Below are 24,529 nucleotides of genomic sequence, written 5' to 3'. Positions count from 1 at the left end.
TCCCTGTAACGTGACTCTGCGAAGGTCTCGGGGAAATGTTAGCAAGGGTTTCCACCACTCTTCTCTGAAAAGCTTTCCTATAATAACCATTTCTCACTCAGGAAGATGGTACCATGAAACCAATTCTAAATTTAGTTTCTTAATTCCACTGCATTTCTTAGGAAAACAGTTTGGACAATGCAAAGAATCCTCCCCTTTGCTGCTATTTCAAGGAGGCAAGATTTTTAAATGACCCCCCTAACCAGAGCTTAAGTTGCATGCACGACCGCAAACCTTTCCCTGGGTGAACGCAGACATCTGGAGCGGAGGGGCTGCCCGCGCAGCTTGCTTGCGCAGGACCGAGGGAACTCATTCTTCAGCTTTGGCCCCAGGTCACCTTTCAGTAGAACATGTGCTCTATTACTCCCAGCGGCGGAGGGCAGCGTTGGTGCTGACAATGTACACTGAACTACCCCAGGGACAGAAAGCAGATGCCCCCGGGGAAAGATAAACGTGCCCTGTGCCTGTACTTGAACTGTGCAGCAGAGACAAAAGGGACTCCAAAGGACAGCCACCCTTCTCTGCCAACTCCCTATGTGCCAGCGGTTTGAGGGAAAGCATGAAATAATATACTGATGTTCTCTGTGCAAGTCTGGAAGCAACCGGTCGAAGGTGATTTGAGTGTGACGGGCAGAGAGAGGCCAGGAGTATTATTTATATGAATGTTCCCTCAGGACATATGACCAGAGGAATGAAGGTTCTTCTCTAAGCAATTGGATATGAGACTGATAGAATAAACAGGAAGGGCAATGAGAATACATGCGTGTGTGACCCAGGTGCAGGGAGTCCCTCTGCCTCCCAGTCCACGTGCCCTCTGACTCTGTGCTACTGAAAGTGTGGTCTATAGACCAGCAGCATCAGCATCACCAGGGAGCTTATTAAAAACTCAGGGTCTCAGACCCTATACCAGGTCAGCTGAATTGCAATATGCATTTTAACACGATCCTTAAGTGAGTACAGTGAAGCTCCAGAAATACTGGTGTAACCTGCAAATGTGGGCAGAATCTCACTCTCACCTGAGCTTTCCCTTCAGCCCCCTTCTCTTGTACTGTCGACACCTCCCAGGCTTGAGGCCTTAGTCCACTCAGCAGGTCTGAGTCCCAGCACGGGTACCACTGAAGTGATGGGATGGGATAGACCTCCCTCCCTTGTCATCCTGTCCACTCAGTTGGCATGAAGCAAATACACCAGAGAACAGTTGGAAGCAAACATCTTTTTATTTTAAAAATCAAAGATAATTTTAGAAGCACCACCTACAATAGAAGGGGGAAAGATGAAGTTCTTGCTCTCCTGAACTACACCTCTGTCAAGATTTTTCCTCTGTAATTCCACCCACCTCCCAGGACAAGGAGTAGGGCGCCCCTCACTCACAGAGAGGGCCTTACCCTCACGCCATCCTCCCGTCACTTTTGCGATGAGCCAAGTTTGTGATATTTTCTTCTGAAAGTGTGGGTTTCAGCTGACCAGGGGTGATGCTGGCGACTCTAGGCCCCTAATCCGATTTGCAGCTTCACTTTCCCATCAAAGTGAGCTGCAAACGGAGGGTCCTCTAAATAGAGGCTTTATGAAAATAGCCTGTCAAGGGGGAGGCAGTTCAGTGTGACTGATAAAAGCCCAGTGAAAATATTTCAGAACACTCTTGCCTGTATTAAGGAGCAATTTGTAGTGATTAACTTAATGACTGATACTAGTTTATAGGTAGGAAAAGGAACATTTATGCTTCAGAGCTCTGCTAAATACTGGGCAACAAGAGTAGCCCAGATTTCTTGGTGCCTCTTCCTCAATCCCAGTCTCTTGACTTCACATGTAGGCTTATTGCATCGGTGCATCTTGACCTACTTAGAAAATTGACACTGCTTTTCCGTTGTTCCGATTCTCCCGATTATTTCACTTGACTTAGTCATGCTCTATTCCTATTGCAAGTTTGTCAAGTGGGACATCTTTGTTAATTTCCTTCTTATAAATGACAGTGGAATGGAGAGATTGCCATGACATGATTTTCGTATGGTTGTAAAACTATAAGGAATAAAATTAAGGAATCAAATGAGCTATATACAGATAGGCAGAGAATTTGATCATCAACATTTTTATTTTTAAATATATGCTAATTGTAATAATGTCTTTTCATGTTCAGAGATGCTTAGAATAGCTCTCAATAAATTTGGATCATTGCAAACAATACTCCTTGAGTCAGCTGATACTTTGTGAGGTGAGTCAGTGTTGGCCTGGGGGCCTGCGTTGTGTATCTGCTAGCGTAGCTTTAGGAATTATTGCCAGGCTGGTTAATTTGGTCCAGATATTAAGAAGATAGGAATCTTATTTTAAAATGTGCCAAAACTTACAAAAAAATTATGATCTTTATCGGCATGTCTGATGGAACTCATGGGTTTAGAACATTTCTAGCTTTCTATGAATTTTAAAAAGTTATTTTTTATTTTCTTTGAAGTGTAAGATAATGAAGTGCTATCTAAAGATGTAGAGAAAAAGATTGCTTGAATAATAGAATTTTGAAAATTCTAATTAGAAGAAACTTAAAACTTCATCTACTGCAACATGTCATAAAATAGTGACACCCCTTCAACGTTATCCTTGTTGGATATTGCTTTATGATACAGCAGGGAAGTATGTAGCTTTAGGAGCCAAATGGACCAGGGCTGAAATACCACCACTTTCTGGCTATTTGACCCAGGTCAAGTTCATTAATTTCTATTAGCCTCAGTTTCCTCATCTATAAAATGGTGCATAAACCTACCCTCGAGTATAAGGAGACTTGACTTTGGGTGGTGAACACACAATACAACATACAGATGATGTATTATAGAGCTGTACACCAGAAGCCTATATAATTTTATTAACTAATGTCACCCCAATAAATTCAATAAAAATTTAAAAAATAATAAAATAATAAAACCTACCCTAGAGGTATTAGTAAGGATTAAATGGTATATATAAAGCACTTACCACTATACCTATGTGTGCCTTGATAAATGCCATATAAAACATTTAGTCATTGTAAGTGCTCAATATAACTTAATAAAAGCAAGACCATACAAAACTCATAGTTCTATGGGCCTTTTTAAAAATTGCCTACCTATTTTGAAGAGTTGTTATTAGGAATGAACTTATAATATGTAGAACACCTAGCATATGGTAGATGCTTTATAAATTATAAGGGCATAATTATTTCTTCCAGATGATCATTCTACATCATTTATTCATTCATCAAATATTTATTACTGTGTGCCAGTGGTTTGAGGAACCCAATGAATAATACACTTGTGTTTTCTATCCAAAGTCTGTAGGCAATTTATTTGACATGGTCTGAGTGTGACAGTCAGAGAGAGGACATGAGTTTGGGGCTAAGTAAGAGGTGGATGATGGTGCCATTTACTGAGTTAGGATAGACCAGAACAACAAAAAGACTTGGAGACATGAGATTATCAGGAGGAATCAAGAGTTCTGTTTTCACATATTGAGTTTGAGATGCTCATGAAGCATTTAAATGAAAGATCATAGAGATAATTGATTACATAAGGCTAGATTTGATATTTGGCTGAAGAAAAACAGTGGGTTCACTATCATACTAATGGCATTTAAAACAATAAAACTGGTTGATGTGCTGAAGAAAACATGTGTAGAAAAAAAGAACACCCCAAACTGAAGTCTAAGGAACCCCAACATTTAGAACTTGGTAGAGCACGAGTAACTCAATAATACCCCAGGAAGCCAATGTCAATATTGTACATGTTTAGGATGTTTTATTTTGAGCCTTCCTTTTTGGAATTTCAAATATTGCCCTTTTTGGAACAACACAGAGCAAGTTTGTTTCTTCAAGTACATGAGGAAGCCTCCCTGCATGCCTCCTATTAGATTTTTCTTCTTTAGCCTAAAAATAACCCATGTCTTAGAATTGTTAATGGAAGAAAGAGGTCCTTGTCTCCTCAGGTCGCTAGTGGAAGTGGATTTCTTGCAGTATCTTGAGAAAAATAATTTTCTGAGACTTACACAGGAGGATATGATATAATCAAAAGGTTTATTTCTGTGGAATCAAATACCTGAGTTTACAAAGTCTCATTTCCCTTTGTCTAGTCATAGAAGAAGAGTAACTAGGGATTCAGTAGAGCTAAAATCAGAGCCAATGTCCAGAGCTTCTTTCCCATGTTGAAGCAGAGTCCAATCCAGCATCATGCTAGCATAGTTTGTGTTCCCAGATGCAGTTCATTAGTCCATTGCATGTGGGGCTGCATGGCCATAGGCTATATGAAAAAATGCAAGTAAGCAGGAATAAGAGAGCCCATGCCTAGAGCCATGAGCCACAAGACCACAAGAATCAAGTCCAACGAGAGAGAGAGAACTCCTTTGTTAGGAGTTACATATTCTCAAATTTTCATGGGCTTGCAGTGGCCACACCATTCTGGCCAGTCATCTCTGTCTCCAGGTTTTACTGACAGACAAGTACCTTCCCTATGTCACCCCAACTTCACTAGACATGTGACTATCTTCCCTTTGTTGGACCCCTTCCCCCAGTGTTTTGTAGGGAATGGGCAGGTAGTTCTCTGGGAAGTGCAAAGTTGCAACTTCCTGGTGAAGCTGCCCAAACAACATGCCTATAGTGTCTGGCTCTATTCCTTTGCTCTATTCCTATTATTAATAACTAGCTAATTACAACAGTATCCAAATGTGGCTCAGACACAGAGATCACCCAAATCTTTCTCTGCCAGCTTGACAGGCCAGCCACTTGCAGGACTCCTAAGCAAATAGAGAGTACCATGGAGTAAAAGGAAAACAGATGAATTGCTTTTAAAATCTACTGTTGTGGTCTTAATGAATTATGACGATGGCTATAACGAACAGAGCAACTGAATAAAATGCGAAAATCATCTTTTAGAAAGAACCATATGGCTAAGAGGGTGCATTCTATAGTCAGTTGTGCTTCCAGCAGCTTTTAAAATATGGAGTAGGAAGTTCTACTCCTGTGTCATAAAAACAACTATAAAGCAGCTGGACTTCTGCTGGAATTAAGTCTGACTGTTCATGTTTCCTCCTTGAATTCATGGCTTCAGCCAACTCATCTGCCTTTGCTCAGTCACAGTTTCGATTCCCATTCCACAGCTCTGATTTAGTGCCTCTGTTACTAAGCTATATGATCTTACATTTGGACATTCATTAATTATCACTGACGTTGCCCCAAACTCTGCCCTCCACACTCCATTTTGGATCCAAAACTTACATACTACTTCTTCAGTGCTCACTTCAGGTTTTGGTCTTGCTGTATCCTGACATATCTAGAGAAAGCTTATGCAAAACAGTTACTATAGGTTAAAAACTCCAGCCATTAGGCAAAGGGGAGATTTTCTTCTTGTGTTCTGGGTAGAACTGCAGATTTATTTGCCTTGGATTTTCTAGACACTTCTGAATATTAAACAATGCTGCAACCTAGTAATTTGTTGACCAAGAGGCAGCTGACTAATCAAGTCAGATTATTCCAGTCTGGCTGGTCTGTGAAGGACGGTCTCCAGCTAGGCACCAAGTGTCTGACCAGATGGTTGGTTGAGGTGGTTCTACTCAAGGTAGCATGACTCAGAACTGATCCACTTCCCTTTGTGATGCTAACCATCACCGACCATAGCACCACAAGCTGGGCTCCTTCTCTTGTGGCTCTGCCCACTGCCTTCCTGAGGCTCACTTTCTCATTGTCCCCTCCTCATAAGGACATTCTCTTTCTCCTCTAAGCAATAATTTTAAAACCCTAGCTATATCAGAATAATCAAGAATAGCTCTGTTTAGTCCTGGCCATGCTGCAGTAACAAATTAATCCTGACATCTATATGGCTGAAAAAAAAATAAAGTGTACTTACTGCTCACATAGAGACTGATGGAGACTGGCAGGGACTCCCCTTCATCCACGACTCAGAATATCTGGGTAAGATATTCTTTAAGAGATTCTAATTCTTTAGGTCTCAAGAGCGGCCAGATCACCTTTTCTAAAGTTCTTTCTAAAGTGTTCTACACCTAAGTAACCAGGTTTGGGAACAAAATAACCAAGGCAGGGTTATGAAGTCCTGGATTCATGGGCCATATTGCGTCTCATTCTACCTGATTAATACTATTCAGTAGCCATTTTTGATCAGTTTGTTCCCACTCTTGCCATTACTACTCTTCAGACTGCTCTGACTCTCCTTCTTAATGGACTTACTGGTTACTCAAGATTCTCAGTCCCAATAATCCTTTTGATTCATTGTTCTAGTTCTAGTTCACTGAGAAGAGGTATTCATTTTGTTTCTGTGGTTTCATAGGGATAAGGTGATAGATTCCACTCATCAAATACCTATGTACTGCCCTGGCCAGTTTGGCTCAGTGGTTGGAGCGTCGGCCTGTGGACCAGAGTCCCAGGTTCTGTTCCCACTAGGGGCATGTGCCAAAAAAAAAAAAAAAAAAAAATACCCATGTACTCTCAACATTTCTTAGGCATCCCCTCACCCCATCATGTCACTAGTTTTATCCAAGGGATGGAGAGCTATAAAGACACATGTATTTTCTGGGCTGAAGACATAAAGAACTGATGTGGCTTTATGTCCCTCTCCTCCTGTATAGCAGTAACCTGGGAAGCCACATCTTGAGATGGCATCGTTACAAAACAGAGGGATCCTGCATCGCTGAGTCATGGACGAAGGGTAGTCCCTGCCAATCTCCATCAGTCTCTATGTGAGCAGTAAATACACGCGAGAGTGTGTGTGCGCACGCTCTAGCCACAGAGATTTCAGGATTCATTTGTTACTACAGCATGGCCAGGACTAAACAGAAACAGCGACTTCTAGATAAAGTGCTGCCAAGAGAACGAAGCCCAAGCCATCATGACCCACTTTCCCAGTTTCTTTCTCTCTTTCTCTCCCAAATAGCACACATACAACTATTTGACACCACAGAGGACAAATCACACTAGTTACATGGGATTAAATAGCTGTGCTTAATAGTGAAAAAAATGTAGCTCCCACTTAAACTGTGACTGACATTTCAGAAAAGTCATTTCCAATTATTTTTAATTCCTTTAATGTTTCTCTTAACTCCTGTACATTCTATATCACACATGGCAAACTCCAGCGGGAAACTAAAGTGCATGCAATAGGTACAGAGCAGTGGGCAATGCTGGGGCCTTGCTCATGGAACAGAACAAATAGAAAAGGGCCTGAGCCCCTGAAAGGGTTGAGTCATCATCTATAAAAATATAACTCTGGCTTCAGCAAGAGGCTGAATTCCCAAAGTTTAACCTGTTATAGCAACTATGGCATAAAACTATAAATACTCACTGTAACTCTTGTCAGGTCAGAGTCATTTTTAAAATGTTCATATAGCCCTGGCCAGTTTTGCTCAGTGGTTAGAGCATCGGCCTGCAGCCCAGAGAGACCCGGATTCAGTTCCCGCTAAGGGCACGTACCTCGGTTGTAGTTTGTCCCCGGCCCTGGTTGGTTGTGCGGGTGGCAGCCACTCGATGTGTCCCTTTCACGTCGATGTTTCTCTCTCTCTCTCTCTCCCCCATTCTATCTGAACAAAAAATGGAAAATGTCCTCGGGTGAGGATTTAAAAAAAAAGACTAGAAGTAGAATACAGGCACCTAGTTAACAGAGTTAATTATCCACTCCTAGTTAACAGAAAAGATGTCATTGGGTTGTATGTTTATGAGTGATTCTTATTGACTTCCTCTTATGTTTGTGTGTTTTGCTCTCTTCTAAAATACATACTGTTTTAGTCATCAAAAAAATAATGTTATCCTACAAATTTGTATTTGGGAATAAAGGACAAATATATAAATATATTAACTATGAGATGTTCTGATAATTTGTATTCTAACTATATAATATGTAATGTGGTATATTGTGTGTAGCATCTTTTAAATATAGTAATGATTGTACTAAAATATATAAAAGCTAACTGCCATTCACCTAAAAATTCTAGTTAAGTTGAAAAATCCATGTTTATTATTCTTTATATATGTCAGAAGAAAATTTTGCCCATTTAATGATTATCATTATGACCTTGCAACAGAGAACAAACCACAACCTGAAAACATAACCGACACAGGGACAAGCTGTAACAGACACTGAACAATATCCTGTAATTACACCAAAAGAATGCAAGTAATTGAGAAGACTTTTGTTCTCCAAGTTCTGTGCCACTGTTTATTCATCGGGAGGGCTTAGCATTAGTGAGTTCCCAACTGGCCTGAGACTGGTTCATTAAACTCTAATCTGATTAGGACTTTTTGTTTTTTTGTTCTCTGTATTCTCAGGTGGCATTTTTGGCTGGACATTATAAATGTTGCCCCGTGTAAGGTACAGTGACATAGCTTTGCTTGTGTATTACATAAGAACACAATTATCAGGCATCAATCCTAAAAAGGCAACTCTAGTTAACAGAGTTCCACTACTGTCTAAATAATCTCCAGCATATGGATTTTATTTACAATATACATATGCATCAAAGCACTATATACATATTTATGTGTGGATAGCCAGATGTACATAATTTCCCAGAGCCATTACCAGTTAAATATAATTTTTTAAAATGAGATATAAGCTTCTTAATGTTCTTTATCTAAATAAGTTAAAGGTTGATTTAATGTAATCTAGAATCAGATAGCAAGATGAGGGGAAAAAACATGGTAAGCAAGGTCACTTGTCAGCAAAGAGGAATGCAAACTAAAGTCCGTTAGATAAAGAGAATCACCAAACCAGCAGGAAAAAGCTTTATATTAGATGTGAAATACCATTACGCCTCAGTAAAATCTTCAATATTAAGAAGCAAGTGTGAGTCATCCTGCGATGCTGGTGGGCGGAAGAGGTTGTGGGGGACAGAAGTGGCCCAGTCACAGCTGGATTACCCTATAGGCATGAAAAAACATCAGGAAATTTCCACTTTCCTGAATTCACCCAGAATTTCATAATCAAGCAACTATCTAGAAAAACAAACTTGTTCTGCTGCCATCATATTTATATATTTTATGTTATTTCAAAAAATAAAGTTGTATTTTTGTTTTTGTGCTTAAGGTCTAGGGGCTCTGAAAGTCTTATTCTGGTCCTGGCAAAAGTTCAGGTGAATAAAGAATGGAAATGAAGACACATCAGTGTAGGTTCCCGAGCTCCACTATGTTCTGAACGAGACGTGGTTTCTGACGGGAGGGGAGGTTTCCTTCAGGGTCTGAAAAGTTCGAGAATGGTGGCTTCTAAGGGCTGCCCCAGCGGAGTGCTGTCTTCAGACACCTTTCTGAGCAGCATGCCATCATCTGGACACGCTGCCCTCAGCTCCTCAGCGGCAGCTGTTCATGGAGACCTGTGCCCCTTCCACTAGGAGGCATTTTAATTGCATTTGGTTTTGTATCATTGACACTGTTGAAGGTGTTTGGTTCCTTAGGTACTGTCTTAGCAGCTGAATATGAAAAATGTGTGCCAGACTGCTGTCAACCTGTGAATGATGGCAGCATCATATGATCAAAATAAGCATGATGACAGAGTCATTTGATCTACAAAAGATTTTCTTAAGTCTATAATGACAACAAAATGAATTGTCCTCAATTGAAAGGAGCCAACACATTTCATTTTTAAATCTACAGAAACACACCTATGTTGCCCATCATGGTAACAGGACTTCAATTTTTAAGTTTGCAATACAGTGCAAGAAACAGAAAATCCAGCTCTATCTGAAACGTCAGATCACTGGGGACTTGGAGACAGATCAAAGAAGCCCTTCAAGTCTCTCTATTTTTTAATTTTGGTGCTTACCACACACTCTTCACATTAACAAGCTTAGTTCCATGAGGCACCTTCTGGGCCAAAAGATAAGACTCCCCCCCGCCCCAAATCATATTTTCTCAAACCTATTTCAATGCCGAGGTATAAGCGTTTTAATAGAATTATGCAAATTATACCCTAACTCCAAATGTTTTCGGAACTAAATACCGCTTTGAAGAGTTGCTGTGTTTGCAATGTCCACAGTAGGGAAGGAAAGCTACGACCACAGGCATTTGAGGACACCCCAAACTGGGGTTTTATTTGTCCCCAAGGTTATTTTGTGCAAACTTAAAGCAACCTCTGCTTCTGAAAGGTCAAATTCACTGGGATGAAAATGCTGACTGGTCATTAGGGGATTATTCTCCTGGCAGAGCAGAAGCCCAGCTCAGCTGCACCTCATTCCTGATTTGAACTGTCTGGATGATGGGATGAAAACATTTAGGGCACAAGCCAGGCCAATAAACAGCGAGGCAAAGAAACTTACATCACTGCTAAATCCGAGATGCAAAAGTACATTTGATAAAAGGCCATGTCTCAGTGTGAAGAAAAAAAAAAGTGTTCTGTTTTCTAGCTTTTTGCTTAACATAATGGAAAACATTTTTTTTTTTTTTTATGATACTCAAGAAGAGATAATGGTAAACGATTTCTTCCAGTATGACACATGCTTGACATTTCAGACCAGGTAAGACTCCTTGTTTAACGGAAGATGAGCAAGTATGTTCACGGATGGAATATACACGGTGGAGAGGCACACCAACTGTTCTGATTCTGCAATTCTTGAGCCTCTGCATGTGGGTTAAACAAAATCCGTATTAGAAATAGCCATGGGCCCAGGGCACTGTCTTCTCATTAAACTGATTTGTTAGAAGTAAATGGCTGATGAAAGCAGTGATTTTTTTGGACTGTAATAATGTAGCAATGAGGAAAGGGTGTTTATGTTTGAAGCAGTCTCCTCTGTTCTACACCTAAAAGTTGCAGTTTTAGCCCGAGGTGTTGCTCCAAAGCAGCTTGGGGGCTCAGCTGCCCTCTAGCTGTCCTCTCCAGCTGTTCCTGCTTCAAGGTGAAGCACCTCTTCTCCCTGAAAGCGATGCTCGAAGGTGGAGTGTTTGGCAAAGCAGCCCCAGGACAAGGGAAGGGCACTCTATCCGGGAACCCTTGCCAAGGGATGATTTCTACTCTTTAGCTTCCTGAGGTCACAGGTATGGATGACACTGATGGCCAGCAAGCCATTTCCTAATAATGAGGCCTCAGCTGAAAATCCAACTCCTATCAGCTTTCAAAATTCACTTTTATATTTGAAATTACGCGATGATGACAAATAACCCCAAACTCTAGCCATTTCTCTCTGCAAGGGTCAAGACTGCCTACCCTGGCACTGTCCCTATAATATGCCCTTCAGAGCAGGCTGTGCCTGCAGCTGAGAGGTGTGTTACCTGCCCAGAGGCTGTTTGCTGCCCTCCAGCTCTACGATGTGCACACTCAGCTCCCATCTCTGCCAAGGAGTTAAATTCGGGAACGCCGGTAGTCTCAAATACGGAATCTGGATTTCCAAATAAAGTTCCTGCGCCTCTGGTACATCCAAGAATCCCCTGCCACCACGGGGGATGGGGGTGCGGAGCTTTACTGTCACCCTTAGCTGTAACTTCTCTTGCAGGTCGCTTGATATTTACCTGGTTTTAAAAACAGACACCACGAGCTCAGCAGAAGTGGGAGTTTCTGCCTTGATTTATTTTTCTCATTCATTTTCGATTATGATTGGAAGTCACCTTTACACAGCTGCCCTACAATTTGCACTGTGTTTCTTTTGGGATTTCTTCTAATAGCACTGTTCAGTGGAATAACATTAATATCAAGAAAATAGAATCAATTTTTACTGTTTAGCATGGAGTGGATGGTGTTCTTTTATTAAAAATTGCTGAAGGCTGCAATTTGTAGGCAATTAGGTAATCCATGTGAGGTTTAACTTTTGCATGTGTTTTCCCCCAGAGGAAACTTTTTTATAAGCAATAAGTCAACTATGAAAAATTAAATCAAACCAAGAACACACCTACTAAACTAATTCTGACCAGCACACCAGCATCTCTGCTGCTGATATATTTCTGGAAAAAAATATGGCTCCCCACTTTGGTCTGAAATGATGACAGGTTATGCACAGAAAACATATAGCAAGTCGGTGGGCTATTATGGTTCTGTTTTACAACCCCCCACCAAACTAAAAGGCCCTTCATAGGCACAGATAAACTCCATGTTCTTTTTCAAGACATTTATGCAGCGGGATTTTCAGATAGGGTCACATTACAATTCTAAATATGAATTACACAGCAGAGAGAAAAAAATGTTGTTTGGCTGGTACATGTGGGTATTAGTTTGCAGTCTTGAAGCTAACTGAATAACTGTAGACTCTGGGTACAGTCCAAAGAAGGCTCTGATGCTCTATCCGGTTAAAACTGGTTTGGTTGCCTGAGTTAGAAGTGTTAAAAGGGAACAGCAAACAAATCTCTGGATTGGCTGCTCTTCTGAGCATCATTACCTAGGGCACTGTTGTCAGAGAAGGTCAGGAATGACAGGGAGACAGGATCGTGCCTCAGGGAAAAAAGAAATCAATCGTAACCATACAGGCTGACTTTACTGTAAAGCTGACCATACATGCACGTGATCAAGTAAATTGGTTTCTAGTTTTGCAGTTTTCAGAATGTATAATTCAGTGTTGTTGATTTAAAACGAACCATTTTGCACTGTTCTTAACATTTTCTAATATGCCATTTGGTCTGGGAGCAACACTAGATATTAGTTTTTTTCTTTGTTTTCTGCCTTTCCTGCTAGAGTGTAAGTGCTAAGGAGCCTTTGCTTTATTTACTCCTCTGACCCTAGGTCTAGACCAACACCAGGGACATAGCTGTTGCTCAACAAACACATATTATATAAATACTGATTGATCTATTTTAGTTCGATTAGTTCTGTGTTCCATGAAGTTGAAAATATGCATGTAGCCGCTGAAATACCATTACATTATCCCATACTCACTTTTTGCCAAAAGCAAAACCTCCACTTTTTAAATTTTAAGGTAAAAATACAGACTGTAAACACCTGAAGAATTGTAATATTGCTTGAAATGAGTTGAGGCCTCCTTGTTTGGAGAGTTGCTGGCTGGTCATCAACGTAATTGCTTATGAGATTGTTTGTTTCTTGAGTGGAGGCCAGAAATAACAGGAACAGAATGCTATTTTCAAAGTTTTCTTCCAAATGCACCTTCCAATGAGAGAAAGCTGAGAAAACATTGCTTCAAAGTGATTTCAAGAAAGTGAAGTCAAATTTTGTACCCCAATGGGGTGTTGCTTTTATTCCACATAAGCACATGTATTTGTTTTTAATAGAGTGTTGATAAAGATATCATGTTACTACTGGAAAGATATAAAGAACAAATGTTCTCTTATAACTTCCAACTTCAGCCAGTAAGTTCTGGGTTCTTGCAGTGGGCCTAACTGGTGAGCTGTCCAGAGAAGGCAGATTCCTGGGCCCCACCCTGGAACTTCTGGTTCCATAAGTAAAAGTGGGGTGCAGGAATCAGAAATGCTTATAATTAACCATGTGATTTGTATGCAAATTGTCTGCAGACTTCACCTTGAGAAGAATAAAAGATAGAAAAACACTTGATTATGGAGAAGATCCTTTTAAGATATTGGTTTCCTTTTGAGCTCAACTCTCACTGGATTGTAATTCAGGCATCTGGCTGCTGGACTGATACTCATATGTATTGACCATTAGAAAAGCAAAATGGCCAAGACACTATTAGAACACGCTTCTACAGTTCTAAAATGTTTATCTTTTCACCTGACCAGTGTGGCTCAGTGGTTGACCCATGCACCAAGCGGTCAGGGCTCATGCCCAGGCTGTGGGCCAAATCCCAAGTAGGGGGCATGCAGGAGGTGGCCAATCGATGTTCCCTTTCATCGATGTTTCTCTCTCTCTCTCCCTCTCCTTTCCTCTCTCTATAAAAATCAATAAAGAAAAAAATGTTTTTAATGTTTATCTTTTCTATTCTTCAATAGATTGAGGCTTCTGTTAGGTCAATGCTACAAATGTTGGCAAAAGTCAGTGCAAGAAAAATATTCATAAAATTTTTAATCTTCATTTGGCAAAGTATAAAAATACTTTCTCATATATCATCTAATTTGATTCTCAGAGGAACTTCGTGAGGGAGTCAGGGCAGGAGTGTGTTAATCTAGTTTTGCATATGAGCAAACAGAGGTCCAAAGAGGTTCTCACTTACCCCAAACCAGAGAAGTAGAAATAAACAGTAGAGTGGGCATTCTTCACACTTAGTTTAGTGTTTGTTCAACTGACTTTCGTGGTTCCCTGTTTATATCAAATAGATCTTCTAATTGCCTTTCTCTCTTGACTCTTTCATCTCTAGAGACCCTGTGTGGGGCACTCTTAGCACGGGTCCCACCTCATGGTTACAAGGAGGAAGGAAGGGAGGTTTGAGTGTTATTGTTGATCTTAGGATTAAATGAGGTAGTGTGGTGTGTGTGAAAAGTGCTTTGTACATGATACAACATCATACATACACATGCATTATTACTATGTGTAAATATGCATGTATTATTATCATCATTATTATTAATGCTTATTGTTTCCTAAGCATTAAGGCTTCTAAAGGGAAACTCTTGAAAGTTACTCAGAGTGTCTGATTAAAAAAAAGAAAAAAAGCTACCAACAAAAAATTTAGTGATAAATCATAAGAGAAAAAAATTGAGGGAGAAAGAAATACATGCAGAAAGAAATAATACTTTAAAATAAAGTAAGAGACTAATTAGAGTATGCTGAACTTTGAGTAACTGCTCAAATGTGATTGAAGTTGAATTGTGGGAGGAGATACATGACTTGTATCCAGAACATACTAAAGGGCTCATAAGTATACATAAGCTTAGACTTTCTCGTTTTATTTTCTCAGAAAATTTGTTGTAGTTGAATTGAGTCCACCTGAGATGTCGGGCACCTCAGAGGAACCACACAAGTTGATGGTTATGCTTGAAGTATCCTGACTTGACCAGGATATAAATAAATGAATGGCTATCATTCATTTTGAGCTCATTTATTTATTTAAAAGTGTTTTTAAATAAATTTAAATTCATTTATTTATTTAAAAATGTTTTTCTTTTTTATGATCATTATTTTTATTTTGTTGATATTTAGAGAGAGAGAGAGAGGGGAAGGAAGAGAAAGAGAGAGAAAGAGAAGCGTTGATCTATTGTTGTATCCTAAAAACAAGGAAGTCTTTTTCAGCAGCATCGTTAGCCTGATAAGCGAATGTAATGAAGACTACCTCACCGCCTTGTTATTTTTGTCCCTTAATGCTTCCTGGTCTCTGCACTTCATCTCTTTGCCCATAATTTCATATTGCTAGTTGTAATCAAATTTCATCTTGGAAATGTCGGAAGAACAGGACAAGTGCAGTTATTCCAACAGCTGTCACTCTGGACTCTTCTGCTGAGTCATAGTGAGAGGTGTGGAGAGACACTAAGTTGCATTATCAGAGTCCTTTCAATCAAACTAACACTGCCTAATACTGACATAAATAAATGATGTGATTACTTGATCTAGCCAATTGACCTGAATAGCAATGAAGTAAATATCAACTTATCACAAGGTTATGTCTATATGTACATCAGAATAAGTTTGCATAAAAGTTTGAGGGGCTTCAATGACCTTTTTCTCTTCTAGTTGAAGTTAAAGAAGAAAACTTGTCATTGCTCACAGTTTCACAAATATCATACATCTTGTGACAAATTCAGATTTGCATTATTATTCAGACCCTTCACACATTTGTAGTCTGGATTGGCTCTAACTTAAACCAGAATCTGGATCAGCTAACACCTGCTATGTTCACTCAACTTGTTGGGGGCACTGACTGTCAATGCTTCATTGATTCCCCACTAAAAATGCCCACTCAATAACCTCATAAATCTTAACCCCCTCTAGAAGCTCATCTATCCCCATATCCAACCCCACCTGACATCATATACTCAATGGATGTGGTCAAATAATATTTGGGAAACAAAATTCAACATGTTACTCTAGAAGTTCCCACTCTTATTTCTTTCTCTTTTTTTTTTTTTGTGGTACGTGCCCCTAGCAGTAATCGAACCCGGGACTCTCAGGTCTGCAGGCTGACGCTCAACCACTGAGCCAAACTAGCCAGGGCCACACTCTTACTTCTTTAAGGGAAATTTGAAAGTTGCTTTGAAATGGGTGTTTTTTCATCTTCTTGATCCTTGTGAGAAGCTTGAAAGCAAAAGACATTTTTTCTGTGACATATCTTCCTAAGTAGAGATATGAAGACCTACCTTTAAGATGTTCAGAGGACACAGGAAACTTGGTCTCTCCCACTAACCTGGGTCTTTTGAATCAGAAATAAATAAAAATCTTTCACAATTTTTACAGACACATGGCCCTTCAAGACAAGCAGACTTCTTAGTCTCTCCTCTCCCTTCCATTGATTTACTCCCACATCTGAATAATCTATAAGATGATGGACATCTATCTGCCCACAATAAGAGCTCTATACCCTAGACCAGGAGATTCACAAACCTTACCTCATCTGGAATTTTCAACCCCTAAGAGGAATTATTTACTTACCTTGCAGATAGTGAAATGAGAGTCAGAAAGAATAAGTAATTGGCCTAAGGTAAAAAAAAAAAAGTAGACAAAAAAAATTGGAGCCAGGTCTGTGACTCTGAGACTGTGCACTGTGTCTCGGTATCAGCACGTCTACACATGTATGATTTGTTGTACAGAGATACTGTGCTTTTGATCTTGATTCTGGACTTGCCAGCTATTTGACCATGAGCAAGTCACTTAAGTTCCTGAAGGTCTTTTTCTTTGACTGAAAAATGAGAATGGCAATTGCTGTTCATTGTTGACATGAAATGAAATAACATACACTGTGCTTTTTTTATAAACACTGAAACACTTTCAAACCACAGGTATGCATTAGTTAGGGTTAGGTTTGGCTACACAACAGAAAAATAAAAAATGATTGTGGCTTAGATGAGAAAAAAATCTATTTTTCTCTCATAGGAAAGATGACCCAAGATAAGCAGTCCAAGCAAAGCATGACTGATTCCCAGTGTCCAGCACCTGAAGTCCCTCAGTCATGCTACTTCCTTTCTTAGTATGGTACCTCATGCGACCAGATGGCCCTAGCCACATCGACTATATGCAGCAGAAAAAGAAAAAAGAAAGAAAGAAAGAAAAAACAAAAAAAAAAAGATGTAAACCTTCTGAGACAGTTTCTTCCCAGAAGTGGGACACATTTCTATATTCCCCAATTTCCCATAATTTTAGACTACAAACTAAAGCATATCGAGATATATAAAATATGCTTAGAAAACGGGGTTAATGAGGCTAATTTAGATTCAATGTGCTGTTTTTCCTCTGAGAGCATAAACGATGGTTTTAGAGTATTTCTAAGAGAAGATACTCATCAGATATTATCCTCATTTCACAGATTGAATATATGAGACACAGAGTGGCTGACTATAGGTCTTGTTTAAGGTCATACAGTTGGTATATGAATAAAATAAAAACAAAGACATTCAATAGTTGTACCTTCTACACAATTTTCTGTGTAAAACACTAGACATAAACCAGCCAAATGTTGGCAGAAGAATGATACAAACATCCTGAAACATGATTTGAATTTGGCTTTGAGAAAACATAACTAAAACCAGGGTTCTTTTCATTAATCTAGAATGTATAGCCCAAAGTCCAGTACTTGAAAAATTGGAAGTAAGGAGTAATAAAAAAATCTACCTATGTACCCCTAACCTCTGCCTTTTAATTTCATTTTCTATATAAGAACAACAATTTTTAAAATGGAGCCTCTAGTTATTGACTCTGGTAGAAGCCCCTGATGTAGAACGTTGACAACTTGATCATTGAGCATCACTACACAATGCTTCCTCACCATTTTGAAATACATGGAGAAAGAATTTCAATGTTGCATAGCTTATTCATGACTATAACAAATCACTTTTAAAGTATATACATTATAAAACACTGCACATGAAATTTAGGTTAAAACACAAATTCCAAGACCATGGCTTCTAGGCTACACCTCCTGGCCAGCGAGGAGAAGCTCACTGTCCTCTCACGGTGCTGTCTCCAGGACTAACTTGAATGCCATCTTCGCGACTGCCGCCCATACCTCTTCCAGGCCTCTACTTAAATGTCACCCCGTGAACATTGACTTTCACCAACCCACTGTCTCTCCCTCGCCTGTTTTAATTTTCCTCTTGGAACTTATTTACTATCTGGCATTTGCCCTTCCTTCCCTTCCTTCCTTCCTTCCTTCCTTCCTTCCTTCCTTCCTTCCTTCCTTCCTTCCTCCCTTCCTCTTCCTCTCCTTCTCCTTCTCCTTCTCCTTCTCCTTCTCCTTCTCCTTCTCCTTCTCCTTCTCCTTCTCCTTCTCCTTCTCCTTCTCCTTCTCCTTCTCCTTCTCCTTCTTCTTCTTCTTCTTCTTCTCTTCTTATTCTTCTCCCTCTCTCTCTTTCTTTTCTGTCCCCAAATAAAATGCGATCTCCACAAGGGTAGGATGTTGACCTGTGAACTGTTTTATTTCAACTTCTTAGAACAGGGATTGACATATTTGTAGAATTTAAATAAAAGAATCAATATTATGAATTTTAGACATGAAAATAGAGCCGGAAAAATAATAGGTTTAGGCAGGTGACCCCATAACATGCCCCTTAAATCATATCCTAGACATCTCTGACTAAGCCTATGAAAGCCTTCAGAGAGACTTTAGTAAATCTTATAGAACATTTTATTTTAGTTAAATAATGTAGATAAAAATCAATCATTTCCATCAAGACTTCTGACTGATTTCCATTACGGTTGCTGCCTCTATAGTTCTTTGAGTGACTGGTAATAACCTCCTTATAAAGTCTCAGAGTAGAGAATGCCACATGTATCCATATTTATTCATTCATTCATTCAATTATAGGGTACATTATTGACTCTGAGGATATAGCAGGAACAAAGCACCTGCCCTCATGGAGCTTGTATTCTAATAAAGACAATAGACAAATAAGCAAGTCTATTTTGGAGGGTAAGAACTATGAAAAAAATAGAGGGTAAGAGAGGTTAAGGAGCTGGGTGAGAAGGGGTGGAGAGGACAGTTAAACAGGGAGATGAAGCAAGGACTTCTGAAGACATAAGGGGTTGAGGAATTTGGAAATGGGGGGATTGTTGTCCTAGAAGAAGGAGGCTCCAGGCAGGAGAGCAGACAATGAGAAGGCCTTAAGTAATGGGCGCTGGGGTGTGTTCTGAGACTAGCAAAGGGACGGTGTGTTGGGAGCTGCTGTAGCAGGCGGTTGGTTCATTTGAGACATTGTAGACCTGGGGCCAGTGTGGAGGGCAGAGAATGAAAAAGGGAAATGGCTACTTGATAAAGTCCTCAGGATAGCAAGAGACTGGCCCCTTGGAGGCCACCATAAGATATGACTTTACTCAGTGATGTCGCACCATCAGAGGGTTCTAAAAAAGGAGTGTCATTAGCCGGTGTGGTTCAGTGGTTGAGCATTGTCCCATGTACCAAGAAGTCACCGGTTCAATTCCCGGTTCAGGGCACGTGGCCAGGCTGTGGGCCTGATCCCCAGTGGGGGGCATGCAGGAGGCAGCCAGTCGATGTTCTCTCTCATCCATGTTTCTACATCTCTCTTCCTCTCCCATCCTCACTCTCTACAATCAATAAAATAAGATAAATTAATTAATTTTAATAAAACAAGAGTGACGCAACAGCTCACCGTTTGGAAGATCACTCTAGCAACTGTGTTATCAAGGAAGCGCGAGGGCTCAGAGCTTGTGCAGAGAGCCCCAATGTGCCGCGGTTGAGAGACACCGAAAGAGTGAAGTCAGGGATGACGCCAAGATTCGGGGCGAGCAACCGGCAGGCCCAAGTTGCCACACAGTGAGGAAATGGGAAGAATTGGGGGGGGGGGGGACATTGGGATTTTAGGCATCCATTTATAAATAAATAAATAACGGAACTCAGTTGGCCGGTGCAAGCAGCAAAGGCCCTGAGCAGCGCTCGGAGCCGCTGCAGGGGACGGAGCTCCAGGCTCGGAGGCTGGCGGCCAGGAGCACGGCCACGCGCTGCTCCGGAGACGTCTCCATGGCCACGGCCACCGGCAGGGACAACCCGAGTGCAGCCTGGCACTGGACACCGGGAGCTCTGCTCGTGCTACCAAAGCTTCAGCTAGCACTGTCCCCCTCACCAGAAAACATAGAAATAAAGTATTTCACAAGCTCCTGCTTCTCACGTCCCTCTTCAGATAAAGGGCACCTGATGGGCAGTGCGGCCTCAGTGCGGAGGAGCCCGGCTGACCGGGCTCTGGTTTCTAGCGTGAGAACTTGAGAGCTAAGTGCCCAGAAAGGCTGTTCATGGCTTGACCACTGGCAAGCGTGGCAAACATCCTGAAGCATTCTTGTAATCACTGTTTTGCTTCTTACTAATGCTCAGCGAACATTTTCTTAAAAGAGATAAGATTTTTTTTCTCTACCTCCAACTCTAGACCAGGTTGCTTGTGGAACGTGTACCCAAGCCCTACGCCGACCTGGTAAAGGCCTGAAGCAGGGTAATGATCACTACTCACTGTTTGAGAAATAGTTCTGTGAAAAAATGACAAGATTCTTGAGGCCTAGGAGGGAATACATACCAAGTAAATGATAAATAAATAATCAAAATTGCTTATGTTGATATTAATAAATTAGAAATTTGGGAAGCCGTGATCTGGTGTTCCTTAAGAATAATCATTATTACCAAATAATTAGTTACTATTTATTGTCATCATTTATTGAGAGGTCATCAATGCTACATTAAACGCTACTGCACAAAATTCTTTTCCTCTTTTGACTCTCATAATAGCTCCATTAGGCAGGAATAGGCTTAGACAGCTTAAGTACCTTGTCTAACTAGTAAATGACAGGATTCCAATGTCCTACACTCTCAGCTACAAAGTTATATACCTCCATTTCATCCTAAGAAGATAGGGTGTCAAGTAAGGACCTGGCAGAATCACATCACAATCTGCCTCAAATAATTCTAATTAAATGTGTATTTTAACTTTGTTTTTCAAGTATTATTAAAAAGGTCTGCTAGGTCTTCATTACTAGGAGTTCATCTTTATTTATAAAAATACATGTCTATGTGCAAAGGCATCGATCACAGTTTTCTTTGTAAGGTGAATAAAAAGGCTGGAAATGCGATGTCATCGGGAACTTCATTGGTAAATTGTGACATATCTATACAATGGAATTAATTCTTTAAAAGCATAGGAAAATCTTTAAGATAGACTTTTAAGTTAAAATATCTAGATGGAAAATAGCGGATGTAGTGTGATTCTATTTAGAAACCTACATACACAGATTTATATGTTTGTAGGTGCATAAAACATTTCTAGGATGCACAAATTCTCTGGAGGAGGGGAAGGGATTTGTAAAGGGTGAGGGAGACTTTAACCTTTCAGTGTATATCTTTCTCTACAATTTCAATTTTCTGCTTTGTATATAAATGACTTTTACATTTACTGAAAGTGAGTGTTTTCAATAAACTCTGTGTGTTTGAAATATTGTAGAACCTTTTGAAGAAGCTATTTCAGGCCTCCATACACTTTACTATAAAATTACAAAACTGTAGAAAAGTTTGTCTTGTTTTAACCTTCTTGCCAAATGTTTTTATTAGTCTTGATTTTCCCCCCAATATTTAGTTCTAAAGCAAATTGTATAGTGTTACTATGCAGACACTTGCTATATAGTTTCCCTCTAAATAAAAACAACAGCTGAACATGGTTAAAATGGTAAATTGTATGGTATGTATATTTTACCACAATTTCTAAAAATACAGAACTTCATAACAAAGACTTGAATGAAAATGTAATATTCGTAGCTAAGACTTGCCCCATGCCGCTCTGTGAAAAGCATGCTGCACATTTTTCTCCCCGAACCTTCGGATTTCTGACCTTGGTACTTTTCCTGCTCATTTTCCTGAGAACTCTGGAAGAAATGCTCATGGGTGTGCAGCTGGCAAGAGGTGAGCTGACAGGGACCCCAGAGATTCTGAGCCCAGGCACAGGAGGCCATGCGACAATACCTTACTCTTCACTGCCTCCCAGATATAGAACTGTGACTTGTGTGACAAGACCAAAGGAGTTTGACTCATCCTGCCTTATATGTATGTAGTGAGATGTGAAGCTTAAAATCATGAAAATTCTTTAACACTAGGATCTGGAACATTAGGGCTATATTTTCTAAAACATATAATATTAATTTTGACAGCAGTATTGGTATTCATGGTATGGTTAGTAATTTATAGTAACAATAAGTAACTAGAGTGCGCTGGCTATTTCAATTTTCTAGCCATATAAGTGATGAATATAAAACTTCTTTTCTTCGTTATTACTGAAAATATTTTTGAGATATATTAGATCACCTTCTTTTTTTAGTAGAATAGTAATGGCAGCTTCTTTTGATGGGAGAATTTCTTATGCAATCACTATAAATATCAATGATCATTGTTTAAAACGATGTTAAGTTTAATTTATATTGAAATGGTGCTGTGTCCTGGAAAACATCCTTTTTTAAAAAAAAATTTTAACTAAATCAACAGTATGGGTTTGTTTTTAGGTAATTTCCCGGTGTTTTCTAAAAATAGAATTTTCAAAGTGATTCTAGCTGAGTGGACTTCAATTAAGCCGGGTCTGGCTACATGCTAATGTTTCCAACAGTTCCACAAATGCATAATTCTCGAATTTCTGGGCTTGGAGAAAGCTCTTGAGTGGGAGAGACACCATGCAGGACGACACTGAAAGTGGTGTTTGTAAAAGGGAGGAGGCCTTACCTTTACAGAATATACATGCCTGCCACCTGTCCCCTGCCCCCAGTGATGCCCCTGGGAGAAGGGCAGACGTGATTCTGGTCTCCTTGCTCATTACCCACCCACTTCATTCCTCCCTTTAGGTCCACTGATTAGAGAGAGAGAGAGAGAGTGTTATGAGATCCTTAAGAGTCAGTTAATCAAACTTCTTACCTAGTGTAGACATGTCTTTGGCAGCATTTCTGACAGGCCACAATTCAATCTGAATGTTAACTATTTTAGTTATAGAGACTTCTATGTCATGGGACATTCTTTTTTTTTTTTTTTTTTTGGTCAGGAAATTCTAATTGCTATAATCTTTCTGCCACCAAGTCAACAGTTGATACTAATTCTAGCACCTGGAGCAGCTCAGCTTATGAATACTCACTCTTCCACAAATACTCTCTCTTCCCAGAGCTCTGCCTAAGGCCTCTCCTTATCCAGTCAGGGGATTATCAAAAATGACAAAGCCAGAGGCTATGCAAGGCTCCTTATAATCTCTGGACAAAATAGCTATTGGAATGTATTGCCTTGTCTTTCATGATGGAGCATCCCATCATGAATTTATTTTTAACAGGGATAGAAGTAATGCATTTTTAAAAACTGATTTTTAGAGAGAGAGAAAGGGAGAGGGAGAATCATCAATGTGAGAGTGAAATATGGTCGGCTGCCTCTGCATGCCCCCTGCCGGGGATCGCACTCGAAACCCAGGCACGTGCCCTGACCTAGAATCAACCGGCAACCTTTCAGTGCTAGGGACGACACCCAACCCACTGAGCCACACCCACCAGGATGGAAGTAATAAATTTTGCATTATGTAATTGAACAGTAAGAATGGACTGTTCTTAGGCATCTCCCTCCAATAGAGCTGTGTTAGAAGCCACACAAAAATGCCCTTGAAACAGACAACATTCCATTTCTTCTTGTAGAGTGTCTAGCAGAATCCTCAGCTCACAAGATGAATAAATGAAGACTTAATGGAATGCAAAAAAATAAAAATCTACACATACACAATCATCATCACACTAAAAGAGAGCAGGGTAACTAGAGCCCAAAATAATAAATAGGTAAGAAATTGCATAATTAGGTCTTAGAATTTGTTTAGTTGTGAAATATGTGTGATTCACTTGGTGATTCTGGGTGTAGGTTAGGAAACATTTAACTCTCTTAAACTGCATCTGGTAGAAGCCAGCCTGGCTTCATGTTTTGCCAATCCCCTAGTGTTTGCACTGCTGGGTATGATTAGCCAACTGGTTTGGCAGGAGTTCTTTGTTTTGTACACTGATGTGATTTATTTTCTGAGTTGCCTGAACAAACAGGTTGTTTAGGCTATTGTGTGGGGAAGCCTGGAGGTGGTTTTTGGAGAAGATAGTGCTCTCTTCCAAGGAAGGTTACAGTAACTGATGAGACACGATTCTCCTGATAGCCACAAGTCAGTGAAGCCACCAGAGGGTGGAAGCAACTCTTCAGATTTCTGTGAATGTTAGAGCTTAGCTCAAAGAACCAGTTTCCCCTGAAAAACATTATCAGCCAGACATTTCCAAACCACTCTTCTTTATGTATCCCTAATAGGTTAGAAGTTGGAGGGAGGTTATACTGAAAACTTTGGTGCTTATGATGAAGACATCCAAAATATTTTACTTCTGGGCAGTGAAATGAAGTAAGAAACCAGGCTGCCTGTGGAGAAAGCATCAGCCTTTGAATGATCAAAGTGGGAATCCATTCCCAGCTCTGTCATCATTAGTTCATAACCTCAGTACATCTCTGAGTCTCAGATCTTAATTGCAAA

Source organism: Molossus molossus, unplaced genomic scaffold (assembly GCF_014108415.1).
Source record: "Molossus molossus isolate mMolMol1 unplaced genomic scaffold, mMolMol1.p scaffold_m16_p_8, whole genome shotgun sequence".
Taxonomy (NCBI): Eukaryota; Metazoa; Chordata; class Mammalia; order Chiroptera; family Molossidae; genus Molossus; species Molossus molossus.
The sequence above is the reverse complement of the archived record's forward strand: the minus strand, read 5'-3'. Positions refer to the sequence as shown.